Source organism: Oncorhynchus masou, chromosome 27, assembly GCF_036934945.1.
Source record: "Oncorhynchus masou masou isolate Uvic2021 chromosome 27, UVic_Omas_1.1, whole genome shotgun sequence".
NCBI classification, from domain to species: Eukaryota; Metazoa; Chordata; class Actinopteri; order Salmoniformes; family Salmonidae; genus Oncorhynchus; species Oncorhynchus masou.
In genome coordinates this window covers 57,182,053-57,208,963 of record NC_088238.1, presented here as the reverse complement: position 1 = coordinate 57,208,963, position 26,911 = coordinate 57,182,053, and the positions used below count along the sequence as shown (strand labels likewise).

The following is a 26,911-nucleotide window of genomic DNA, read 5'->3' as shown; positions in this document are numbered from 1 at the left end:
AAAATAAATATTTGTCAAGTTTGTCTCGGTTTTAGTCCTTTATCTCTTTCCCAAAGATGTGATTTCTTTGAGAAAACAGTTATTTGATCATTGTATTCTTATAGTACAGACATGCTACTTACTTCTGTTCAATATGCACATGAATATGTGCGTAATGTCTTCATGCAGGAGTCCTAAAGAGTATTATATGTTGTAGCTAACGTCATTATCACAGATGCAAGAGTGGTGAAGTATTTAGTTCAGAGAACTGGTGGGGTCCTAGCGTTTCGTCTGCGGTTGCGGAGGGAAAAGGATGATCAAATAGAAAGCGTCACTCTCTCCCAACCTTCACCTCTAGTTTCAACCATGTACTGTGGGAGCTACTGAGAGCACCCTTTTAGAGTGAGATGTACACATATTACATATCACATATGCTGGGTCTAAAGATAGAATGGTGGGAGCACAGAAGTCATTTCACCCCTGTGCTGAAACAATGACCTGGAGACGCTGGATTTAGAGCCATGCTGAGTCTCGGAGGGACGTCGCTCGTTTTGGGATAGAACGGAAAGTGTGACCCTCATCTCCTGGTTTCTCACCTCCCGCTAATTGATTTGTGCCGCTGCCCGAGTTTGATGGTATGTGTGTGTGTGTGTGTGTGTGTGCGTGTGTGTGCGTGAGTGTGTGTGTGTGAGAGAGTGTATGTTGTGTGTGTGTGTGTGTAATGAGAAGTCTGTATTAATTCAATAGTAAGCATTTAGTGAAACTTCTCTCTCATCTTCTCGTTGGGTGGAATCTGCCACGCACACACACACACACACACACACACACACACACACACACACACACACACACACACACACACACACACACACACACACACACACACACACACACACACACACACACACATACATCCTCACACACTCACACACACACACACACACACACACACATAAGCTTTCACTTTCAAAAACATCAAAAGAAATCCCCTTTACGTCCCCCCCGTCCTTAAGGACCTCCTTTATGAGAAGAGAGATTACTGAATGTCTTCTTCGTTCAACCTCTGATATGGCTCAGAACTATTTATGTTGCATGGATGTGGAATAAAGGATACAAATGGATCATTTGAAAATCACCTTTGGTGGCATGGCATTTATTCAACACCTTGTTTAATATAAAGAAACAATGTTTTAACATTGCTGTTCTATATTATTAATTAGTGTGTCTATGTGGAAGAAGGACTATGTAGTTCCTGTTCCTACATTTCACCTCTAACATTATTTTACATTATGAAGCTAACCTTAGTTCCCCAGAACAACTGAGTCAGTCACCTGTTTGTTTGTAAATAGCACAATGGAAGAAAGTGGGAGCTGGTGAGTCCTTAGAGTTCAGAGCTGGTGAGTCTATAGAGTTCAGAGTTGGTGAGTCTATAGCGTTCAGAGCTGGTGAGTCTATAGAGTTCAGAGCTGGTGAGTCTATAGAGTTCAGAGTTGGTGAGTCTATAGCGTTCAGAGCTGGTGAGTATATAGAGCTCAGAGCTGGTGAGTCCTTAGAGTTCAGAGTTGGTGAGTCTATAGAGTTCAGAGTTGGTGAGTCCTTAGAGTTCAGAGCTGGTGAGTCTATAGAGTTCAGAGCTGGTGAGTCTATAGCGTTCAGAGCTGGTGAGTCTATAGAGTTCAGAGCTGGTGAGTCTATAGAGTTCAGAGCTGGTGAGTCTATAGAGTTCAGAGTTGGTGAGTCTATAGCGTTCAGAGCTGGTGAGTCTATAGAGCTCAGAGCTGGTGAGTCCTTAGAGTTCAGAGTTGGTGAGTCTATAGAGTTCAGAGTTGGTGAGTCCTTAGAGTTCAGAGCTGGTGAGTCTATAGAGTTCAGAGCTGGTGAGTCTATAGCGTTCAGAGCTGGTGAGTCTATAGAGTTCAGAGCTGGTGAGTCTATAGAGTTCAGAGCTGGTGAGTCTATAGAGTTCAGAGCTGGTGAGTCCTTAGCGTTCAGAGCTGGTGAGTCTATAGCGTTCAGAGCTGGTGAGTCTATAGAGTTCAGAGTTGGTGAGTCTATAGAGTTCAGAGCTGGTGAGTCCTTAGAGTTCAGAGTTGGTGAGTCTATAGAGTTCAGAGTTGGTGAGTCCTTAGAGTTCAGAGTTGGTGAGTCTATAGAGTTCAGAGCTGGTGAGTCTATAGAGTTCAGAGCTGGTGAGTTTATAGCGTTCAGAGCTGGTGAGTCTATAGAGTTCAGAGCTGGTGAGTCTATAGAGTTCAGAGTTGGTGAGTCTATAGAGTTCAGAGTTGGTGAGTCTATAGAGTTCAGAGCTGGTGAGTCCTTAGAGTTCAGAGCTGGTGAGTCTATAGAGTTCAGAGCTGGTGAGTCTATAGAGCTCAGAGCTGGTGAGTCCTTAGAGTTCAGAGTTGGTGAGTCTATAGAGTTCAGAGTTGGTGAGTCTATAGAGTTCAGAGCTGGTGAGTCCTTAGAGTTCAGAGCTGGTGAGTCTATAGAGCTCAGAGCTGGTGAGTCCTTAGAGTTCAGAGTTGGTGAGTCTATAGAGTTCAGAGTTGGTGAGTCCTTAGAGTTCAGAGCTGGTGAGTCTATAGAGTTCAGAGCTGGTGAGTCCTTAGAGTTCAGAGCTGGTGAGTCTATAGAGTTCAGAGCTGGTGAGTCCTTAGCGTTCTATGTCTGTTGGTGAGTCTCTGTCGTGCAGCGTACACGAGGTGATGAAGGTACACTTTTATTCAAATCGTATATCTTATAATGGCTTTCTGCCAGAAGTCAAAGAGCTCTGAATGAGTTATCTGTACAGCTGCCATTTTTTTCATGTGCTTCCTCCTAGCGTCTTTTTGTCCTCTCTTCTTTCCATCTGATCCGTGTACACATGCTGCTCCTTCAGGAAAGCATGCATCACAACTTTGTTCATTTGAACAATTTATCACTTGTAAATGTCCACACTCACCAACAATGACATTTGATAGCAACTAGCTATGCTTGAATAACTTTATGAACTGTATTTGCCTGTCTTTGCAATTAGTTTATGTTTGTTTTCACTTGTTAGCATTTAGCTAACAGTGTCTTTGTGATTTAGCTATTAGTTTGTGCTAATTTTGTTGGCATTCTGGTAGTAGAGGCCCAATGGGCTTAGAGGCCCAGTGTTTAGTGCTCCTTTGTATGCTATGCAGGTAATACCTTAAATCTCAGGATGAGGGAAGGCCGGTATGACGACTAGGAAATCTGGACACCGCCCAAGCCTACCTGTTACCACATAGTTCCTGTTACCACATAGTTCCTGTTACCATATAGTTCCTGTTAACACATAGTTCCTGTTACCATATAGTTCCTGTTACCATATAGTTCCTGTTACCACATAGTTCCTGTTAACACATAGTTCCTGTTACCATATAGTTCCTGTTACCATATAGTTCCTGTTACCACATAGTTCCTGTTACCATATAGTTCCTGTTGCCATATAGTTCCTGTTAACACATAGTTCCTTTTGCCATATAGTTCCTGTTACCATATAGTTCCTGTTGCCATATAGTTCCTGTTAACACATAGTTCCTGTTACCATATAGTTCCTGTTAACACATAGTTCCTGTTACCATATAGTTCCTTTTTCCATATAGTTCCTGTTACCACATAGTTCCTGTTACCATATAGTTCCTGTTACCACATAGTTCCTGTTAACACATAGTTCCTGTTACCACATAGTTCCTGTTAACACATAGTTCCTGTTACCATATAGTTCCTGTTAACACATAGTTCCTTTTCCACATAGTTCCTGTTAACATATAGTTCCTGTTACCATATAGTTCCTGTTACCATATAGTTCCTGTTACCACATAGTTCCTGTTACCACATAGTTCCTGTTACCATATAGTTCCTGTTACCATATAGTTCCTGTTACCATATAGTTCCTGTTACCACATAGTTCCTGTTACCATATAGTTCCTGTTACCACATAGTTCATGTTACCATATAGTTACTGTTACCATATAGTTCCTGTTACCACATAGTTCCTGTTAACACATAGTTCCTGTTACCATATAGTTCCTGTTACCATATAGTTCCTGTTGCCATATAGTTCCTGTTAACACATAGTTCCTTTTGCCATATAGTTCCTGTTACCATATAGTTCCTGTTGCCATATAGTTCCTGTTAACACATAGTTCCTGTTACCATATAGTTCCTGTTAACACATAGTTCCTGTTACCATATAGTTCCTGTTAACACATAGTTCCTGTTACCATATAGTTCCTTTTTCCATATAGTTCCTGTTACCACATAGTTCCTGTTACCATATAGTTCCTGTTACCACATAGTTCCTGTTAACACATAGTTCCTGTTACCACATAGTTCCTGTTAACACATAGTTCCTGTTACCATATAGTTCCTGTTAACACATAGTTCCTGTTAACATATAGTTCCTGTTACCATATAGTTCCTGTTACCATATAGTTCCTGTTACCACATAGTTCCTGTTACCACATAGTTCCTGTTACCATATAGTTCCTGTTACCATATAGTTCCTGTTACCACATAGTTCCTGTTACCATATAGTTCCTGTTACCACATAGTTCCTGTTACCATATAGTTCCTGTTACCATATAGTTCCTGTTACCATATAGTTCCTGTTACCACATAGTTCCTGTTACCATATAGTTCCTGTTGCCATATAGTTCCTGTTAACACATAGTTCCTGTTACCATATAGTTCATGTTAACACATAGTTCCTGTTACCATATAGTTCCTTTTTCCATATAGTTCCTGTTACCACATAGTTCCTGTTGCCATATAGTTCCTGTTAACACATAGTTCCTGTTACCATATAGTTCCTTTTGCCATATAGTTCCTGTTACCACATAGTTCCTGTTGCCATATAGTACCTGTTAACACATAGTTCCTGTTGCCATATAGTACCTGTTAACACATAGTTCCTGTTACCATATAGTTCCTTTTGCCATATAGTTCCTGTTACCACATAGTTCCTGTTGCCATATAGTACCTGTTAACACATAGTTCCTGTTACCACATAGTTCCTTTTTCCATATAGTTCCTTTTTCCATATAGTTCCTGTTACCATATAGTTCCATAGGACTCTGATTCATAGAGCCTTCACACACCATAGGAGTCTACAGCTATGTCTCAGGGCAAAGTAGTTTTCTAGGGCAGGAGACATAATATGGGGTATCAACATGATTTAAGGCAGTTTTTGGATGATGCCCAGTACCATGATTCCCAACCTGGTTGGGTGGGAAACCTAAACACACACACACACACACACACACACACACACACACACACACACTCCTGTCAGGCAGTAGGTACCAGTGTGGACTTGTTCTCGTGGAAGAGGATTATAGCATCGGCTGCTCTAGGGCTGCGGCTGTCTGTGTTCTCTTTGGAATACAGGGAGGGGATCCCGCAAGAGTTATCCCTGGAATGCCTCCTAACTTCCTGACCTGTTAAGTGGCAGCCAGGCTGCTTAGCCAATCCGGTAGGCCAGAACGACGGCTCCTTGGGCTGATCTGCAAGAGACAACATCAAAACAAACAGCGACTGCACACATCGCCAGCCCACAATGGTGGCAGTCAATCCGCCATGTTGGAGAAGAAACAAACGCAGCAAACACATCCAAAACGTGTCTTGTGGTTTTCGGCTTAAAATACTTACCTCTGACCTCACACAATTGAAATATCGTGAAGGAGGAGGGAGGAGTGGGGGACAGAGAGAGAGAGAGAGGGAGGGTGAGAAACACGGAAGGGAGGCTAGGTAGGGTAGCGTGAGAGAAAGCATTCTTGACAGAAACAACGTGGCACTATCACACAGTTATTTCTCTTAGTCTCACTCCCCTGCATTCAAAAGGTATTCGTGAGCCTCAAGCAACCTCCCAGCAAACCGTGTGCTCGCCAATTTCTCAAACTTGTCACTGCCTTTGGTGAATCTGCTTTTGTTGTGTACAAACGCCTGTGTTGTTGTGTTGTTGTCTTGGCGCCGTAAGAATGCGCTGTAAACATGCTTAGACGTGTGTCGCCCGTTTGTCCCATGATGTCGTGCTCTTGGGTCACAGTTCCAACAAGGAGACAGGCAAGGCTGTGGGAGGACACAGAATATCTCAGGCAAGCAGCTTCTGACACAACACTGTATACACGTAATGTCTGTGGGTGGCTGTTGAACACAAGCACACTTCCATGGGGAAGATAAATTATTCTTTCAAATAAACAGCAGCTTTTAGCTATGATTCAGTGTTGATAGTGCGGTGTACATATGGGGGCTCTGAAACAGCAGTTTTTTAAGAGGAGTGTTAACGTGAGTTGTCCCTCTGCTATCATCTAAAATTCCTTTCTGTACATCTCTTTTTCTTTCTTTAAATCTGTCTTTCTTACTTTCCTTCTTCCTTTCTTTCTTTCTCACCCTCCTCTCAATTACAGCTTCTCTATGTTAATAAAAACAACATCTCAGCCTGTCTCTCCCTGTTCAGGGTTGAGGCGCCTGTTTGCTAAAGCTATTAAACAGTCCTGGCGACTGCAGGCGTTTTACATTATGTCAGTGCTGAGTGTGCTGGGACCGAGCCTCAGGTCTGTCTCTCTCTCACACACACACACACACACAAACTTACACACACACACACACACACACACACACACACACACACACATACCTACGCACACAAATAATCCCTGCCTGGAGTGTTCATTTCGAGAGGCTTAGTCGACTACCCTAGCAGCAAGGCTAGTAATCAAATAGGAACCACTCTCTGCAATATACAACAGTAGTGACAGGCAGCCAGCTTCTTATTGGGCCAAACTACTGAAGGATAGGGACCTGACTACGCCTTGTAATAAAGTCATGATAATTAGGTAGGCTCTATTTGTATTATTTCACAAGTGTGTATTAAATATGCATGTGTCAACTGGAAAGGTGTTTTTTTTTGCATATCCCAACTGGGTTCAGTCATTATTATTATTATTATTTTTTACTTTTATTTAACTAGGCAAGTCAGTTAAGGACAAATTCTTATTTTCAATGATGGCCTAGGAACTTTGGGTTAACTGCCTGTTCAGGGGCAGAACAACAGATTTGTACCTTGTCAGCTCGAGGGTTTGAACTTGCAACCTTCCGGTTACTAGTCTAACGCTCTAACCACTAGGCTACCCTGCCGCCCCAACAGCCACCCTGGAGCAATTAGGTTTAAGTGCCTTGCTCAAGGGCACATCAAAAATATTTGAACTATCAACCTTTCGGTTACTGGCCCAACGCTCAAAACGCAATGAATATGCAAGGGGTTGTTTATAAGGGCGGTCTGTCATTGTCCCACATTACGGAAGATCTTTGTGTACAACAGTAGTGAAGGACAAATTTGATGTGAAGGAAAGAGGGCTTGGTGGAACATTAGTGTGCTACCAAGTGTTTACAAGTTGAGGGGATAGAGGGTAGGATCTAGAGTATGTTGAGTGTGTCATACACACACACACACACACCCGTCGCCGGCGTCAGATCGAAATGAACGCCCCACTTCATTACCTCTTGTACATGCAGAGTGTCATTACAATGAAGAGATCCTCTGACTCAAACAAACACTCCTACCCAAACTGAGCAGGATACAGGCCTATGAGCAGGATACAGGCCTATGAATATGATACAGGCCTATGAGCAGGTTACAGGCCTATGAATATGATACAGGCCTATGAGCAGGATACAGGCCTATGAGCAGGATACAGGACTATGAGCAGGATACAGGCCTATGAGCAGGTTACAGGCCTATGAATATGATACAGGCCTATGAGCAGGATACAGGCCTATGAGCAGGATACAGGACTATGAGCAGGATACAGGCCTATGAGCAGGATACAGGCCTATGAGCAGGATACAGGCCTATGAGCAGGATACAGGCCTATGAGCAGGATACAGGCCTATGAGCAGGATACAGGCCTATGAATATGATACAGGCCTATGAGCAGGATACAGGCCTATGAATATGATACAGGCCTATGAGCAGGATACAGGCCTATGAGCAGGATACAGGCCTATGAGCAGGATACAGGCCTATGAGCAGGATACAGGCCTATGAATATGATACAGGCCTATGAATATGATACAGGTCTATGAGCAGGATACAGGCCTATGAGCAGGATACAGGCCTATGAGCAGGATACAGGCCTATGAGCAGGATACAGGCCTATGAGCAGGATACAGGCCTATGAGCAGGATACAGGCCTATGAGCAGGATACAGGCCTATGAGCAGGATACAGGCCTATGAGCAGGATACAGGCCTATGAGCAGGATACAGGCCTATGAATATGATACAGGCCTATGAATATGATACAGGCCTATGAGCAGGATACAGGCCTATGAATATGATACAGGCCTATGAGCAGGATACAGGCCTATGAATATGATACAGGCCTATGAATATGATACAGGCCTATGAGCAGGATACAGGCCTATGAGCAGGATACAGGCTTATGAGCAGGATACAGGCCTATGAGCAGGATACAGGCCTATGAATATGATACAGGCCTATGAGCAGGATACAGGCCTATGAATATGATACAGGCCTATGAGCAGGATACAGGCCTATGAGCAGGATACAGGCCTATGAACAGGATACAGGCCTATGAATATGATACAGGCCTATGAGCAGGATACAGGCCTATGAACAGGATACAGGCCTATGAACAGGATACAGGCCTATGAATATGATACAGGCCTATGAGCAGGATACAGGCCTATGAGCAGGATACAGGCCTATGAGCAGGATACAGGCCTATGAATATGATACAGGCCTATGAGCAGGATACAGGCCTATGAACAGGATACAGGCCTATGAATATGATACAGGCCTATGAGCAGGATACAGGCCTATGAACAGGATACAGGCCTATGAATATGATACAGGCCTATGAGCAGGATACAGGCCTATGAGCAGGATACAGGCCTATGAGCAGGATACAGGCCTATGAACAGGATACAGGCCTATGAGCAGGATACAGGCCTATGAATATGATACAGGCCTATGAATATGATACAGGCCTATGAATATGATACAGGCCTATGAATATGATACAGGCCTATGAGCAGGATACAGGCCTATGAGCAGGATACAGGCCTATGAACATGATACAGGCCTATGAGCAGGATACAGGCCTATGAATAAGATACAGGCCTATGAGCAGGATACAGGCCTATGAGCAGGTTACAGGCCTATGAATATGATACAGGCCTATGAGCAGGATACAGGCCTATGAATATGATACAGGCCTATGAGCAGGATACAGGCCTATGAGCAGGATACAGGCCTATGAATATGATACAGGCCTATGAATATGATACAGGCCTATGAGCAGGATACAGGCCTATGAATATGATACAGGCCTATGAGCAGGATACAGGCCTATGAGCAGGATACAGGCCTATGAGCAGGATACAGGCCTATGAGCAGGATACAGGCCTATGAGCAGGATACATGCCTATGAGCAGGATACAGGCCTATGAATATGATACAGGCCTATGAATATGATACAGGCCTATGAATATGATACAGGCCTATGAGCAGGATACAGGCCTATGAATATGATACAGGCCTATGAATATGATACAGGCCTATGAATATGATACAGGCCTATGAATATGATACAGGCCTATGAATATGATACAGGCCTATGAATAAGATACAGGCCTATGAGCAGGATACAGGCCTATGAATATGATACAGGCCTATGAATATGATACAGGCCTATGAGCAGGATACAGGCCTATGAATATGATACAGGCCTATGAGCAGGATACAGGCCTATGAGCAGGATACAGGCCTATGAACATGATACAGGCCTATGAGCAGGATACAGGCCTATGAATAAGATACAGGCCTATGAGCAGGATACAGGCCTATGAGCAGGTTACAGGCCTATGAATATGATACAGGCCTATGAGCAGGATACAGGCCTATGAGCAGGATACAGGCCTATGAATATGATACAGGCCTATGAGCAGGATACAGGCCTATGAATAAGATACAGGCCTATGAGCAGGATACAGGCCTATGAGCAGGTTACAGGCCTATGAATATGATACAGGCCTATGAGCAGGATACAGGCCTATGAATATGATACAGGCCTATGAGCAGGATACAGGCCTATGAGCAGGATACAGGCCTATGAATATGATACAGGCCTATGAATATGATACAGGCCTATGAGCAGGATACAGGCCTATGAATATGATACAGGCCTATGAATATGATACAGGCCTATGAGCAGGATACAGGCCTATGAGCATGATACAGGCCTATGAATATGATACAGGCCTATGAATATGATACAGGCCTATGAGCAGGATACAGGCCTATGAGCAGGATACAGGCCTATGAGCAGGATACAGGCCTATGAGCAGGATACAGGCCTATGAGCAGAATACAGGCCTATGAATATGATACAGGCCTATGAGCAGGATACAGGCCTATGAATAAGATACAGGCCTATGAGCAGGATACAGGCCTATGAGCAGGTTACAGGCCTATGAATATGATACAGGCCTATGAGCAGGATACAGGCCTATGAATATGATACAGGCCTATGAGCAGGATACAGGCCTATGAGCAGGATACAGGCCTATGAATATGATACAGGCCTATGAATATGATACAGGCCTATGAGCAGGATACAGGCCTATGAATATGATACAGGCCTATGAATATGATACAGGCCTATGAGCAGGATACAGGCCTATGAGCATGATACAGGCCTATGAATATGATACAGGCCTATGAATATGATACAGGCCTATGAGCAGGATACAGGCCTATGAGCAGGATACAGGCCTATGAGCAGGATACAGGCCTATGAGCAGGATACAGGCCTATGAATATGATACAGGCCTATGAATATGATACAGGCCTATGAATATGATACAGGCCTATGAGCAGGATACAGGCCTATGAATATGATACAGGCCTATGAGCAGGTTACAGGCCTATGAATATGATACAGGCCTATGAATATGATACAGGCCTATGAGCAGGATACAGGCCTATGAGCAGGATACAGGCCTATGAGCAGGATACAATAATCCTGCCCTAATAGAGGCATACCACAGAGAAATACAATGATGGAAACTCACAATCAAAGAAAAGTACACACGCACACACACACACACACACACACACACACACACACACACACACACACACATCTTTCTGTGTTCATTCCTGTCATTCCAGTTCCACTTATACACTCCAGACTGATGGTCCACTCCAGACTGATGGGCTGTGTCTGTCCTACTGTCAACATCATTGGGCGCTTAACGTCCCCTGCTAGAACGCACACACACGTACACATGCGTACACACACACACACACACACACACACACACACACACACACACACACACACACACACACACACACAGTCTGTCCATCATGTCTGATTCACACACACACACACACACACACACACACACACACACACACACACACACACACACACACACACACACACACACACACACACACACACACACAAAGTAAAAATGTACAGAGCCTCCATATTTGTCATAAGAGTGAATTCATTTTATTCAACATCAACCTCAGAGAAAAACGTTTGTTCACGCGTCTGGACAATCTACATGGTAGGACACAGAATTCCTATGTGCACATGACCTTGCAGAATGTCATAGAAAAAGGGGGTGGGTGTGTTTTGAACCCAGCAGGAATCACTTGTTTCACTACATCAAGCCCATTCTCCCCAAGGATGGCCCGGGAGACATTTGTGAGCATATTGCTCTTCAGAAGCTAAAAAAGCTCTTGGCCGATACGAAAGGTTTAAAGGACTGGCGAGAGAGGGGTAGTAAACGGTCAACTAGCAACTGATTGTGACATGAAGTGAAGCAACCATAATTGGCCCTCGCTACAATAGCCCCTAATGATTTATGGGAGCAAGGCATTGTGAAGTCACTAATGTTCTCTACACCAGCTAATTTGATCTCATAAATCGAGGGAACTCAAAAGGACCTTAGAGGGGGAAGAACACAAATCACTGTGTTCCAGACAGAGACACAACACAGGAGAGAGACAACAGCACCACCATGGTCCAGACAGAGACACAGGGGGGAGACAACAGCACCACCATGGTCCAGACAGAGACACAGGAGAGAGACAACAGCATCACCATGGTCCAGACAGAGACACAGGAGAGAGACAACAGCATCACCATGGTCCAGACAGAGACACAGGAGAGAGACAACAGCATCACCATGGTCCAGACAGAGACACAGGAGAGAGACAACAGCACCACCATGGTCCAGACAGAGACACAGGGGGGAGACAACAGCATCACCATGGTCCAGACAGAGACACAGGAGAGAGACAACAGCATCACCATGGTCCAGACAGAGACACAACACAGGAGAGAGACAACAGCATCACCATGGTCCAGACAGAGACACAACACAGGAGAGAGAAAACAGCATCACCGTGGTCCAGACAGAGACACAACACAGGAGAGAGACAACAGCATCACCATGGTCCAGACAGAGACACAACACAGGAGAGAGACAACAGCATCACCATGGTCCAGACAGAGACACAACACAGGAGAGAGACAACAGCATCACCATGGTCCAGACAGAGACACAACACAGGAGAGAGAAAACAGCATCACCATGGTCCAGACAGAGACACAACACAGGAGAGAGACAACAGCATCACCATGGTCCAGACAGAGACACAACACAGGAGAGAGAAAACAGCATCACTGTGGTCCAGACAGAGACACAACACAGGAGAGAGACAACAGCATCACCATGGTCCAGACAGAGACACAACACAGGAGAGAGACAACAGCATCACCATGGTCCAGACAGAGACACAACACAGGAGAGAGACAACAGCATCACCGTGGTCCAGAGAGAGACACAACACAGGAGAGAGACAACAGCATCACCATGGTCCAGACAGAGACACAACACAGGAGAGAGACAACAGCATCACCATGGTCCAGACAGAGACACAACACAGGAGAGAGACAACAGCATCACCATGGTCCAGACAGAGACACAACACAGGGGAGAGACAAGCCGGGTAAAGAGAGTGGATGAACAGTTGAGACGCCAGTCGAGTTACGGTTCTCAGAACCTTCTCCTTTGAAACAAAACACCATATCCAGGCGTCCTTTATCTAAATAGTTTACACAAAACACAGCTCTTTCTCACTCCTCGTCCAAAACGTGTCTCGGCCAACTCTACAACGTCATGACAACATTGTGAGAATGTTGCGAACCATTTGCCTCATGCAAAAATGAATCTCCAGCAAATGAATAGAGTGAAATTGAGGTGAGAAGAGAATGCGGTATTGCCGTAAAAGTACTCCAGAGAAACATCTATGGGAGACAATGGGGGGGGGGGGGACTGGGGGGGGGCATTACCATGGTAACACTGTGGACCACCAAGGATTCCTGTACAAACACAGAGCAGTGTTCCTCAGCAGCAACAGCGAGCAGCTAGGGCCCTAATTCAAACAGAATCATGTCGGCGCAGATAACACCCGCCGCCTTAAAAATAAATTACAAGGTCGCCAATTGTAATGTCATGTCCTCAATTCACGGAGAGAGCTGTGTGGCTAAGAGGGGGACAGAAGAGACATAAAGAATAAAGAGTCCTTACACACACACACACACACACACACACACACACACACACACACACACACACACACACACACACACACACACACACACACACACACACACACACATACACAGTCACACATACACAGTCACACATACACAGTCACACGTACACAGTCACACATACACACACACACACACACACACTTGGTCACACACAGTCACACATACACAGTCTCACACATACACAGTCACACACACACACAGTCACATTCACACATAGTCACACATACACTGTTGCACACACATACATACAATCACACAGGTACAGGCACACAGTGATGTAAATCAGCGTTCAAATGCGTGCGAGCTGCCGAAAAGGGAGGAAGTGGGCAGGGAGATGGCAATCCAATCCACACAAGTTCAACAGATGCCCCGGCAAACTTCAAATGAATCGTTAAAATGTCTTCAGAGGAAGAAGGCAAATCTACTGAAATAATCCAGAAACATGCGGAGGATGGCGTTTATTATTCAACAACGGCTTTAGCCATCGACTCATGCAGACAGTAGTCCAGTGAGGAACGCTAGCTGTGACACACTTGCTAAATGTCACCAGCGCTGGCACTTAGGGCCTTGTCAAAACCATGAGCTCCATCCAAACAGTAAGTTCATAAGAGCCTTCACCACATGACACTCTCTTTTCCATACTTATGTACTCAGCAGGACCTCTCGCTCAAAAAGACTTATGTTATTAATAACGAACAATAGATATATTTAATGTTTTCGTATGTTAGGAATCACATTCAAATTTTGAAATGATTAGTGAAAGGCAGATGAAATAATAAAAGCACTGTACAATTAGGGGGGGAAGAGACTACAGTATATACCATAATAGTCTATAAAAGAGCCTGTATAAGAGTCCATTTAAGAGTCTATATATGATTCAGTACAATAGCCTATTTAAGAGTCAATATAAAAGTATGTATAAGAGTCTGTGTACGAGTCTATATAACAGTATGTATAAGAGTCTGTGTAAGAGTCTATATAAGAGTATGTATAATAGTCTATATAAGAGTCTATATATGATTCAGTACAATAGCCTATATAAGAGTCTATATAACAGTATGTATAAGAGTCTATTTAAGAGTCTATATAATAGTCAATAAAGAGGTTATATAAGAGTCTACATACGAGTCTATATAAGAGTCTATATCAGAGTCTATATAATAGTCTATATAAGATACTATATAGGAGTCTACATAAGAGTCTTCATAAGAGTCTGTATAAGAGGCTATCTAAGGGTCTATATAATAGTCTATATAAGAGTCTATATCAGAGTCTATATAATAGTCTGTATAAGATACTATATAAGAGTCTACATAAGAATCTGTATAAGAGGCTATATAAGAGCCAGTGTAAGAGTCTATATACGATTCTATATAATAGTCTATATAAGAGGCTATATTAGAGTCTATATAAGAGGATAAAAACAGTCTATATAATGCTTTATAAGAGGCTATATAAGAGTCTATATCAGAGTTGGTATACGAGGCTATGTAAGAGTCAACATAAGAGGCTATATAAGAGTCAATATAAGAGTATATGTAAGGCTATATAATCGAAGCAATAAAATAGTCTATACAAAGCTAAATAAGAGTCTATATAAGAGTCGGTATATAAGGCTACATAAGAGGCTGTGTAAGAGTCTATATTAGACTGTGTATACGAGGCTATTTAAGAGTTGCTATACGAGGCTGTATAAGAGGCTATATAAGAGTCGTATTCGAGCCTATATAAGAGTTGGTACAAGAGTCTATATAAGAGTCGGTATACACGGCTATATAAAAGGCTATATAAGAGGCTATATGAGAGTCAGTATACGAGGCTATATAAGATGCTATATAAGAGGCTGAATACGAGTCTATATAAGAGGCTATATAAGAGTAGTTATGTGAGGCTATATAAGAGTCGGTAAACGAGGCTATATAAGAGTCAATATATGAGGCTATATAAGAGTTGGTATACGAGGCTATATAAGGTTGGTATACAAGACTGTATAAGAGTCTATATAAGCGTCGGTATACGAGGCTATATAAGAGGCTATATAAGAGTTGGTATACGAGGCTATATATGAGTCGGTATACGATGCTATATAAGAGCTAATATAAGAGTCGGTATACAAGGCTATATAAGATTCGGTTTACGAGATTATATAAGAGTCTATATAAGAGTCGTATACGAGGCTATATAAGAGCTGGTATACAAGACTGTATAAGAGTCTATATAAGAGTTGGTTTATGAGGCTATATAAGAGTCTATATAAGAGTCGGTTTATGAGGCTATATAAGAGGCTATATAAGAGTCGGTATACAAGGCTATATAAGATTCGGTATACGAGATTATATAAGAGTCTATATAAGAGTGGGTATACGAGGCTATATCAGAGTCATTATAAGAGGCTATATAAGAGTCTATATAAGAGTCGTATACGAGGCTATATCAGAGTCATTATAAGAGTCTATATAAGAGTCTATATAAGAGTGGGTATACGAGGCTATATCAGAGTCATTATAAGAGGCTATATAAGAGTCTATATAAGAGTGGGTATACGAGGCTATATCAGAGTCATTATAAGAGGCTATATAAGAGTCTATATAAGAGTGGGTATACGAGGCTATATCAGAGTCATTATAAGAGGCTATATAAGAGTCTATATAAGAGCCAGTATACAAGGCTATATAAGATTCGGTATACGAGATTATATAAGAGTCTATATAAGAGTGGGTATACGAGGCTATATCAGAGTCATTATAAGAGGCTATATAAGAGTCTATATAAGAGTCTATATAAGAGTGGGTATACGAGGCTATATCAGAGTCATTATAAGAGGCTATATAAGAGTCTATATAAGAATCTATATAAGAGTGGGTATACGAGGCTATATAAGAGTCTATATAAGAGTGGGTATACGAGGCTATATCAGAGTCATTATAAGAGGCTATATAAGAGGCTATATAAGAGTGGGTATACGAGGCTATATCAGAGTCATTATAAGAGTCTATATAAGAGTCTATATAAGAGTGGGTATACGAGGCTATATCAGAGTCATTATAAGAGGCTATATAAGAGTCTATATAAGAGTCGTATACGAGGCTATATCAGAGTCATTATAAGAGGCTATATAAGAGTGGGTATACGAGGCTATATCAGAGTCATTATAAGAGTCTATATAAGAGTCTATATAAGAGTGGGTATACGAGGCTATATCAGAGTCATTATAAGAGGCTATATAAGAGTCTATATAAGAGTCGTATACGAAGCTATATCAGAGTCATTATAAGAGGCTATCAGACTGCAGGGTTTTTTTCTTCCTCCTTATTCTATTCCCAGTATCGCCCACAAAGAGTCAATTTGATTGATGCTCTTCCTTTTCCCCATGAACCACAAACCTAATCAAGCCAAAATCTAACGGCAACAAATGTAAGAACATTCCCTCATTTCTCAGTGAGTGAGTTCTTGTTTCTTCTGTCGCCCCAAAATAATTCTCACTATTGAATCCAGTCTAGTGATTTACAATTGGCTAGCGTGTCCCCCAAGTGTTGCACTGGACCCGCCCTAAAGTTGATGGATGGTATCAAACACCAATACTTCAGGCCGTAATAATTCCCTCTGTTTTCTGTTCTTTACATCCATAACCAAAGAACGATACAAAAGGCTGAACTCAGACCTGTCATTTCTCAAGCCCCTTATAAATCTCAGTGCTTCTATGACTAGTTTTACAAAATGGCTGCCATTCAGAAACCTGTGGTCAAGTCTGACGGACTGTGTGTAGTTGTTACTGGGGAATATTATTGAAGAGAGAGGGAGGATGTAGAGAGATAGAGGGAGGATTGAGAGAGCTAGAGGGAGGATGTAGAGAGATAGAGGGAGGATTGAGAGAGCTAGAGGGGGGGTGGAGAGAGAGAGAGAGAGAGAGAGAGAGAGAGAGAGAGAGGGGGTAGAAATGATTACAATCTCCAACCCACTCCTTTTCCCCTCTGTGGGAGATGTGGAGGAACCCAAAAGCCTGAGACCGAGGAGAAACGGTGAATGTTAACAAAAAAGGCTGGAGGTTAACGGCCACAAATCAATAGCCTAATTCTATCAAATTCTATCAAACTTGCATCGCTGGGTGAATTTGTCTCCCTAAAATAAACATCATAGCCAGTTAGAACATACACACTTGGAGCTATGGGAAGGCCTACAGAGTTAGATATAGTTAGACTAGATTAACTAGCTTGCTAACGTACACACGCCTTCCTAGTTAAATGATGTATTGAAAATGGTTAAGACGCTGCAACCGCTCTAAATCACTGTATAATTCCTCTAATGACATGACAAGAATCTATATCTACCGGAGCGAGAGAGAGACACGGCGAGAGAGAGAGAGTGTGAGAGAGAGAGAGAGAGAGAGACACGGCGAGAGAGAGAGAGAGAGAGAGTGTGAGAGAGAGAGAGAGAGAGAGAGAGAGAGAGAGAGAGAGAGAGAGAGAGAGAGAGAGAGAGAGAGAGAGAGAGAGAGAGAGAGAGAGAGAGAGAGTGTGTGAGAGAGAGAGAGACACGGCGAGAGAGAGAGAGAGAGAGAGAGTGTGAGAGAGAGAGAGAGAGAGAGAGAGAGAGAGTGTGAGAGTGAGAGAGAGAGACACGGCGAGAGAGAGAGAGAGAGAGAGAGAGAGAGAGAGAGAGAGAGAGAGAGAGAGAGAGAGAGAGAGAGAGAGAGAGAGAGAGAGAGAGAGAGAGAGAGAGAGAGAGAGAGAGAGAGAGAGAGAGAGAGAGAGAGAGAGAGAGATGAAAACAGGAAAATTAGCATTCCTGAAAAGGCCTTAAGGGACTCCATAATTCAGCTAATTTGATACCAGCGAGTGAGGCCACTCATAAAGTCCCGGTCATCCATGACCTTCATTCTTCAGCTGAGCTTCCAGACTACTCCCGAGTTTGACAAGATTTATCGGGCCGGGCTAATAGCCTGCTCTCTCCCAGGTAAGGCCTCATCGATGGTAGGGCCTCTCCCGCCCTGCAGACACTAGCCTAATTAATATTTCTGCTGCTACTGCACATGTTACGTGGGGATTTTTCATTTTGTTCAGACAATCCACCCGCTCACAAACAATGAACCTTTAACAGAAGTAGGATCTTATTTTGAGCCAGTTTGCTACGACAGAAAACGAATCCTGCAGCAACAACAGATGTGATTTATTATATGGATTATAATTAATGGACATTTTTGTAGGGGTTGTTCAATTGTTGTTAAAGGGGAAATAAAGTCTGAAATTTCAAAGTGGAAACTACAAACTTCAGAAGCCTTTTTTTAAACCTCAAATGCACTACAAGTGTTACACTTCCTGCAAAGTTATCCCTCAACAGGGTGATCAAATTCAGATCCTACATCTGTAGCATTACAAGCACACACACTCACACACATGGAGATGAACACAAACACACACACAGGATATTGAAACTCTGTCAGGCATGTAGCTGTGTTTGTGCTTGGTGTGCTGGATGATGGAGGGGCTGAACTGTGGAGGCCCCTGTTGCTGTCTTCTCAAGCTTGCACAGGAGCCACACACACTCACACACACACACACGAACACACACAGTACTGCTAACCCAGGGTGTGATGGATGGATGGGGAGAGTACTATCTCCTGTTTCATACAGAGATCGTCTCAGAGGGCCACAAACAGGGCTAGTAGTGCCTTTCAAGTTGTCCTCTTTTCCACTCTCAAAATGTCCTCTGTTCCCCTCTCAAAATGTCCTCTGTTCCCCTCTCAAAATGTCCTCTTTTCCCTTCTCAAGATGTCCTCTTTTCCCCTCTCAAAATGTCCTCTGTTCCCCTCTCAAAATGTCCTCTGTTCCACTCTCAAAATGTCCTCTTTTCCCCTCACAAAATGTCCTCTGTTCCCCTCTCAAGATGTCCTCTTTTCCCCTCTCAAGATGTCCTCTTTTCCCCGCTCAAGGTGTCCTCTTTTCCCCTCTCAAGATGTCCTCTGTTCCCCTCTCAAAATGTCCTCTGTTCCCCTCTCAAGGTGTCCTCTTTTCTCCTCTCAAGTCAAGTCAGGTCCATTATACCCTGAGACAGCGAGCCAGAAATAAATGGATGAGCCTGGTAATAAAACGCTATCCTTTGGACCAAAATGCCGGGGTTAAAACTGTATTAGTGATCATGGCTGATTCCTAATCTTATTTATGCAGTCAAGAGATCTTCACACTATCTTAATATTTTAACAGCCACTCCATAGCGAGAGATGAATGAGAATTCGGTGCAAAAAAAACAGACTGTGCGTGTGTGTGTGTGTGTGTGTGTGTGTGTGTGTGTGTGTGTGTGTGTGTGTGTGTGTGTGTGTGTGTGTGTGTGTGTGTGCTTCTCTCTGTGAGCCTGTGTGTTTGTCAGGACCCCCTGAAATCAAGCAGATTCTGGCCCTGGGGTGAAGGTGGCATCTTCTAAACCCCACCAGATCACAGAGCTGAACTACGTTTCCCCTGTCAGCAGCCAGGCACCATTCAAACAGAAACCCATTATCACAAATTATCGTGAAATAGTGACAAATTACCTATATGAAATTTGTGACAGACACACTAAAAAGTGTATTTTTTGGTGCGCATCTCACTTCGCTCCGTCTGTCTTTCAAATAACATGTCAGTCAACCTCTTTTTTTTCTCCCCTACTTCATAAATAAGTTCACATCTCACTAACGAGCGATGGGATTGGTCTTTGGTCGTCGCCGATGGCGACGGGTGACACTAAAGGCTGAATTATGGGGTAAAGTGTCAGCCGTTTATACCTCTTTTTCTCATTGTCATGAAGGATGTGTGACAGAGCTGCCCGTTGGAGGTGGTTTAAATGGGCCTAGTCTAGGGCCACGGACCCTTTGGCAGTTCCCTTGACACTCTGGCACCCACGTGAGCACCGATGACAGAACGTGATTAATCTGTCCACGCTGTGAGTTGTGCTTTCCACACACACACACACCCACACACACACACACACACACACACACACACACACACACACACACACACACACACACACACACACACACACACACACACTAGCAGAGAACAATACGAGATATAGTACAGAACTAGCCGAGAACTAGCAGAGAACAAGTACAGAACTAGCAAAGAACAAATAAAGAACTAGTAGAGAGCTAGCAGAGAACTATTAGAAAACTAGTAGAGAACTAGCAGAGAACTAATAGAGAACTAGTAGAGAACTAGTAGACAACTAATAGAGAACTAGTAGAGAACTAATAGAGAGCTATTAGAGAACTATTAGAGAACTATCAGATAACTAGTAGAGAACTAATAGAGAACTAATAGAGAACTAGTAGAGAACTAGTAGAGAGCTAGTAGAGAACTAGTAGAGAACTAATAGAGAACTAGCAGAGAACTATTAGAGAACTATCAGATAACTAGTAGAGAACTAATAGAGAACTAATAGAGAACTAGTAGAGAACTAGTAGAGAGCTAGTAGAGAACTAGTAGAGAACTAATAGAGAACTAGTAGAGAACTAGTAGACAACTAATAGAGAACTAGTAGAGAACTAATAGAGAGCTATTAGAGAACTATTAGAGAACTATCAGATAACTAGTAGAGAACTAATAGAGAACTAATAGAGAACTAGCAGAGAACTATTAGAGAACTATCAGATAACTAGTAGAGAACTAATAGAGAACTAGCAGAGAACTATTAGAGAACTATCAGATAACTAGTAGAGAACTAATAGAGAACTAATAGAGAACTAGTAGAGAACTAGTAGAGAGCTAGTAGAGAACTAGCAGAGAACTAATAGAGAACTAGTAGAGAACTAGTAGACAACTAATAGAGAACTAGTAGAGAACTAATAGAGAGCTATTAGAGAACTATTAGAGAACTATCAGATAACTAGTAGAGAACTAATAGAGAACTAATAGAGAACTAGTAGAGAACTAGTAGAGAGCTAGTAGAGAACTAGTAGAGAACTAATAGAGAACTAGCAGAGAACTAGTAGAGAACTATTAGAAAACTAGTAGAGAACTAGCAGAGAACTAATAGAGAACTAGTAGAGAACTAGTAGACAACTAATAGAGAACTAGTAGAGAACTAATAGAGAGCTATTAGAGAACTATTAGAGAACTATCAGATAACTAGTAGAGAACTAATAGAGAACTAATAGAGAACTAGTAGAGAACTAGTAGAGAGCTAGTAGAGAACTAGTAGAGAACTAATAGAGAACTAGCAGAGAACTCGTAGAGAACTAGTAGAGAACTAGTAGAGAACTAGCAGATCTAAAAACATATAAATCCATTAAAAATCCAGTATCGTCATACTTCATCGTATCATAGCAAAGAAACAAAACACGAAGCAGTTTTCACTTATTTAGGAAAACCACCCTAATTTTGGAAACAAAATGGAACATTATGTTGTCATCCAGAGTCACATTCATTTAATTTCCAAGCTATAGCACTCCCCGCACCATACCCGGCTAACCTTGCCACCCCCGCTGAAAAAAATCCTAGGGGAAACACTGACACAAAAATATGCCCTGACCTTTTCCAGTCAACATCGTATCATCACGGGAAAGTCTCAGTGGGCCGTGCAATGTTTATGAAGAGCAGAAACTATTCTGTTGTTGCCCATTAAAATCAAAGACAGACAAACCATGTAGCTACAGTATGATCCCTGTTGTGATCCCCATGTTGACAGCAAACTATTCCCCTGAGTTCCACTAGCAGTGATGCTAAGTGATGTTCAGAGTTACTGGAGCTGTTGCTTGAAGAATAAGTGAATAAGAGGGGACAGCCACAATAGGAAATACCAACAATAGCAATGTAGCTTTCAGCGACATTGGGTGGGCCCCTATCAGGTATTTACACAAGCCCACAGACAAACAGAACTCAAAACATCTGGAGAGCATTCCCCTGCCGCTGCCTCCACCGCCACAGCGACATCAAGTGCAGGAATTTATACCTGGTAAAAGGGATGGATTACCTTCAAATCAGTATTTTCAGGCTCGATCTAATGTGAGAGCGCTGCATAGAAAGTGAAATTCCACATCCGCCGTCGTCAAATTGAAAAGTGTGCTCAGAAAGAAAGGGGAGGGCGACGACACTTCCACTTACAATCAGACGGCGCGTCGGTGAGCAATCAAGCCACATACCGTTTCCTCTCTCCTTCTTCTCTCTCATCGTGTTATCGTGACAAATGTTGGGGATGCATCTGGCCTGCTCCCAATTCAATCACGACTATTTACATTCACACCCGGCTAACGGCCATAATGGCAGATGTACACTCGGAGCGGGAGAGGAGAAGCAGGAGAGAAAGAAAGACAGAAAGAGACAGCAGGAGAGAGATGAGCACAGGAAAAGAATGGAAAGAAAGTAGGAGAGAGCGAGAGAGCGAGAGAGAGAGAGGGAGAGAGAGAGAGCGAGAGAGAGAGAGAGAGAGAGAGAGAGAGAGGGAGAGAGAGAGAGAGAGAGAGAGAGAGAGAGAGAGAGAGAGAGAGAGAGAGAGAGAGAGAGTGAGAGAGAGCGAGTGAGAGAGAGAGAGAGAGAGAGAGAGAGAGAGAGAGAGAGAGAGAGAGAGAGAGAGAGAGAGAGAGAGAGAGAGAGAGAGAGAGAGAGAGAGAGAGAGAGAGAGAGAGAGAGAGAGATTGCTCAAGGCCTCCTTCAACTGTGTATACAATGCCAGGCTTAAAAAGGTGATTGATTCCTCAGAAAACTCTTGCCCTCGAAAAGCCTGGCATTTTTTCAGGTCAGGTAGTCAGTGCAGCTCATTCAAAGCCACTGAAATACATGAGGTATAATACCACGTATGTCACATCTTAATTAAGGAATGTTGTGTACATTGTCATACACTCAACCTGGTCATCCAACCAGTAGTCAAACAGTTAGTCAAACAGAATCCAACGCATTCAGTATTGAGTAGGGGCTAGTGCTCTCCCTCTCTCTCAATCTTGTCTTCTCTCTTTCTTTCTTTCTTGCCTGCCTGCCTGCCTTCCTTCCTTTCTTCCTTCCTTCCTTCCTTCCTTCCTTCCTTCCTTTCTTTCTTTCTTTCTTTCTCTCTTTCTGTCTGTCTGTCTTTCTTTCTTTCTTTCTTTCTTTCTTGCCTGCCTGCCTTCCTTCCTGCCTTCCTTCCTTCCTTCCTTCTTTCCTTCCTTCCTTCCTTCCTTCCTTCCTTCCCTCCCTCCTTCCTTTCTTTCTTTCTTTCTTTCTTTCTTTCTTTCTTTCTTTCTTTCTTCCTTCCACATCTATCCTACATGCCTGCTCAGCTGTCAGGTAACCCAAATCCGAAGATTATTCACTGGCCGAAAACTAATGTATTTAAATCGCCCAATTCAAATTATTCTGGAATTTGCTGGTCAGTGCAATTCCAAGATTATTTCTCTCTAACTCTCTCCCTCCCTCCCTCCCTCCCTCCCTCCCTCCATCCCTCCCTCCCTCCCTCCCTCCCTCCCTCCCTCCCCCTCCCCCTCCCTCCACCTCCCTCCATCCCTCGCGACCTCCCTCCATCCCTCCCGACCTCCATCCCTCCCCCGACCTCCCTCCCTCCCTCCAGCCCTCCCTCCCTCCATCCCTCCCGACCTCCCTCCCTCCCTCCCTCCCTCCATCCCTCCCGACCTCCCTCCCTCGCTCTCCTCCTCCTCCCTCCCTCCCTCCCTCCATCCCTCCCTTCCTCCCTCCCTCCATCCCTCCCTCCCTCCCTCCCTCCCTCCCTCGCGACCTCCCTCCCTCCTCCCTCCCTCCCTCCATCCCTCCCGACCTCCCTCCCTCCATCCCTCCCGACCTCCATCCCTCCCGACCTCCATCCCTCCCGACCTCCCTCCCTCCCTCCCTCCATCCCTCCCGACCTCCCTCCCTCCCTCCCTCCATCCCTCCCGACCTCCCTCCCTCCCTCCCTCCCTCCCTCCATCCCTCCCGACCTCCCTCCCTCCCTCCATCCCTCCCTCCCTCCCTCCCTCCCCGACCTCCCTCCATCCCTCCCGACCTCCCTCCCTCCCTCCCTCCATCCCTCCCGACCTCCCTCCCTCCATCCCTCCCTCCCCCTCCCTCCCTCCCTCCCTCGCTCTCCTTCTCCCTCCCTCCATCCCTCCCGACCTCCCTCCCTCCCTATCTCCCTCCATTCCAGTCTCACTGTACAGCACACATGCCTTGTGTACTGCTGCTGTCCACAGTAAAGTAAATTAAGCTACCGAGACAAATTTGATCAAATTAGCGTCAGTGGGCACGTCAGTAAACACAGCACCACAGGCAACATCCCGCACTACTACTACTAATAATAAAGTGATACACCAACCAGCTGATCTCATTCTGCATCCTTGGCATCTTCTCCCACCACCAGGCCTGTTCCCTGTGTATATACAGTACTTCATTACTCTGTTCCCTGTGTATATACAGTACTTCATTACTCTGTTCCCTGTGTATATATAGTACTTCCTTACTCTGTTCCCTGTGTATATATAGTACTTCATTACTCTGTTCCCTGTGTATATATAGTACTTCATTACTCTGTTCCCTGTGTATATACAGTACTTCATTACTCTGTTCCCTGTGTATATATAGTACTTCATTACTCTGTTCCCTGTGTATATACAATACTTCATTACTCTGTTCCCTGTGTATATATAGTACTTCATTACTCTGTTCCCTGTGTATATACAATACTTCATTACTCTGTTCCCTGTGTATATATAGTACTTCATTACTCTGTTCCCTGTGTATATATAGTACTTCATTACTCTGTTCCCTGTGTATATACAATACTTCATTACTCTGTTCCCTGTGTATATACAGTACTTCATTACCCTGTTCCCTGTGTATATATAGTACTTCATTACTCTGTTCCCTGTGTATATATAGTACTTCATTACTCTGTTCCCTGTGTATATACAATACTTCATTACCCTGTTCCCTGTGTATATACAGTACTTCATTACTCTGTTCCCTGTGTATATATAGTACTTCATTACTCTGTTCCCTGTGTATATATAGTACTTCATGAATCTCAGGCAAACCCATGCTGCTTCTGTAGTGTTATGCCAGTCATCTGTGATGATCTTATTTTAGTGGCTGTACTGTACCAAGAACACAATCATTTCACATGTTATTCTACCTTGTCCTCCCCACAATTGTTTTTTATAATTTCCCTGTACGGGAAATTACTATGATTCACCAACCACCATGCTGAGCACATACAGTAACTAGTCAACTTGTATGATCCTCATTGGATTAAAATATAGAAGATAAACAAAACTGCGTTCATCAGCAGAGTGATTTGCATCTTGCAACGGTCATGAGATCCCACAGTGACAAAATTAAATTCAATCAAATTGTATTAGTCACATGTACCGAATACAACAGGTGGAGTAGACCTTACAGTGAAATGCTGAATACAACAGGTGTAGTAGACCTTACAGTGAAATGCTGAATACAACAGGTGTAGTAGACCTTACAGTGAAATGCTGAATACAACAGGTGTAGTAGACCTTACAGTGAAATGCTGAATACAACAGGTGTAGTAGACCTTACAGTGAAATGCTGAATACAGCAGGTGTAGTAGACCTTACAGTGAAATGCTGAATACAACAGGTGTAGTAGACCTTACAGTGAAATGCTGAATACAACAGGTGTAGTAGACCTTACAGTGAAATGCTGAATACAGCAGGTGTAGTAGACCTTACAGTGAAATGCTGAATACAACAGGTGTAGTAGACCTTACAGTGAAATGTACCGAATACAACAGGTGTAGTAGACCTTACAGTGAAATGCTGAATACAACAGGTGTAGTAGACCTTACAGTGAAATGCTGAATACACCAGGTGTAGTAGACCTTACAGTGAAATGTACCGAATACAACAGGTGTAGTAGACCTTACAGTGAAATGCTGAATACAACAGGTGTAGTAGACCTTACAGTGAAATGCTGAATACAACAGGTGTAGTAGACCTTACAGTGAAATGTACCGAATACAACAGGTGTAGTAGACCTTACAGTGAAATGCTGAATACAACAGGTGTAGTAGACCTTACAGTGAAATGCTGAATACAACAGGTGTAGTAGACCTTACAGTGAAATGCTGAATACAACAGGTGTAGTAGACCTTACAGTGAAATGTACCGAATACAACAGGTGTAGTAGACCTTACAGTGAAATGCTGAATACAACAGGTGTAGTAGACCTCACAGTGAAATGCTGAATACAACAGGTGTAGTAGACCTTACAGTGAAATGTACCGAATACAACAGGTGTAGTAGACCTTACAGTGAAATGCTGAATACAACAGGTGTAGTAGACCTTACAGTGAAATGCTGAAT

The 26,911-nt window shown here is 43.3% G+C and overlaps 1 protein-coding gene across 1 annotated transcript in view; it reads right to left on the bottom strand.

Moving 5' to 3' along the window:
• Positions 1–26,911, bottom strand: part of LOC135516448 (protocadherin-7-like) — a 166,146-nt gene that overhangs the window by 122,514 nt on the left and 16,721 nt on the right. The window lies entirely within an intron of this gene.